General features: G+C 43.1%; 1 non-coding gene across 1 annotated transcript; it reads left to right on the top strand.

Moving 5' to 3' along the window:
• The first annotated feature begins 191 nt into the window (after window positions 1-191).
• TRNAV-CAC lies at window positions 192-264 on the top strand. Its single transcript has one exon. It is a non-coding gene; the product is annotated as a tRNA-Val (tRNA).
• The last annotated feature ends 1680 nt before the right edge of the window (window positions 265-1944 follow it).

Genomic DNA, 1944 nt, shown 5'->3' with positions numbered 1-1944 from the left:
AGTTCTCTCTCTCTCTCTCTCTCTCTCTCTCTCTCTCTCTCTCTCTCTCTCTCTCTCTCTCTCTCTCTCTCTCTCTCTCTCTCTCTCTCTCTTTTTATTCATCTCTCTCACTTTATATCTATCTATCAATTTATCTATCTCATTTATTACTACTCGTAAAGGCAACAAAGGATTACAACGTGTATTCAACAGGTTCAGTAGTGTAGAGGTTATCACGCTCGCCTCACACGCGAGAGGTCCTGGGTTCGATCCCCAGCTGAACCAAAAATACTTTTACTCAATTTTTGGCTTATGAAATTGCGAATATCTGCTTTTTACAGCTGCACTTTTTTCACCCATTAACGAAACAGAAGAAATTGGAAAAAATACAAATGAATAAACAAAACAAACAAATAGCTTATTTTGTTGTTTTTTCTCTTTAGGGAATGGATGAGCACATTATTGAATACATTTTATCGATAGATCAATATGCTTCATCATTTATTTGCTTACATGTATAGAAAGTAATTTCTTAGCTGCAGAGACACAAAAGATGGTTGTTCTTTGGTTCGAACACTGGACTTCTGCGGTATTTGGCGAGTGCCATCACCCATAAGCTGCTGAACGGGGGCTCTCGAGGTCTGGAGGTTAAGGTGTTCGTCTCTCATTCGATAAGCCCCGGATTCAAATCCGGATAGCGACGGAAAACTTTCTTCTCTAGAATTCTCTCCTTTTACCTCTTCTCTTGCTCTCTAACAATATTCTGTCGTCTGCCTTTGCCTCCACTTTCTGCCCCCACCCCGTCACCTCCTTTGCCCACTCATCTGGGCTCCTGATTCTTTCTGCAGCCTTTCTACTGCTACTCCTTGGCTCCTTCTTACTGCTGTTTTTCAGCCTCACCCCTGATCTACTGGTAGGAGACTACACATAGCCTTCTCGGGTGAGGGCAAACAAATCTTGGAGGTCCCCTATGCAAGTTGCGCACGTCAAAGATCCCTTGGTGGTCTAAAATCGATAAGAGTAGGCTTCGGCCGGCACCAAGGCAAAATTCAAAATGTTTCTACCAATTGAAATTGTTTAATGTGACACGCGCGCTCTTGTGACCTTATGCAGTTCCCAGCGCCGTAAAACACTTACCCCCCCCCAAAAAAAAAAAAAAAAAGAAAGAAAAAAAAGAGAGAAAAAAAGGTGGTTGTTCTTTAGTTTGAACCTTGGACTTATGGTGTGTTTGGCGAGCGCAATCATCTATAAACTAATGAGCCCGTTGTGAAATAACGGCTGAGATCAGTTATCTATCTAGTACCTTGTCTTCTCTGTAATTTTTTTGTCTGTTGTTTTTTTTTGCTGTACGTAACTTTACTTTACTTTTACTTTTATCCGCTGCCTATACCCTTTTGGGTGTCGCGGTAAGAAAGAGACGTTTCTCTGTCGCAAGCCGGAGAGATTGGGTCTAGGGGATGCCGTGGGTGGTTATTGTTTCCCGACTCCATCTATCCAGGTGTCTTTCTCGGTCGCCCTCTAGCCTTGTCGCCATCGAAATTTTGGATGTAGGCACGTTGTGCTGGATGGCGTGTTGGTAATCGTAGGAGATGTCCGAACCATTTGATCCTTTGGTGTTGGATGTGATGCATGACATCATTTGTGCCCATCATTTCTCGGATTACAGAGTTTCTAATTTATTAACGCAACACAAGCTAAAATATGCAAACAACAAACAGACAAACACACACATGCAGACACTTACACACAAGTGCACTCACAGAAGCACACAAAAATACACACGCACACACACACACTCACACACACACACACACACACACACATACGCACGTGCACACAAAAGCATACATAAACGTACCACCTACCACCCTTCGACCTGTCTGTCTCTCTGCCTGCCTGTCTGTCTGTCTGTCTGTTTGTCTATCTGTCTGTCTTTCTGTCTGTCTGTCTGTCTGTCTGTCTGTC

This window comes from Aplysia californica, unplaced genomic scaffold (assembly GCF_000002075.1).
Source record: "Aplysia californica isolate F4 #8 unplaced genomic scaffold, AplCal3.0 scaffold00901, whole genome shotgun sequence".
Taxonomy (NCBI): Eukaryota; Metazoa; Mollusca; class Gastropoda; order Aplysiida; family Aplysiidae; genus Aplysia; species Aplysia californica.
The sequence above is the reverse complement of the archived record's forward strand: the minus strand, read 5'-3'. Positions and strand labels throughout refer to the sequence as shown.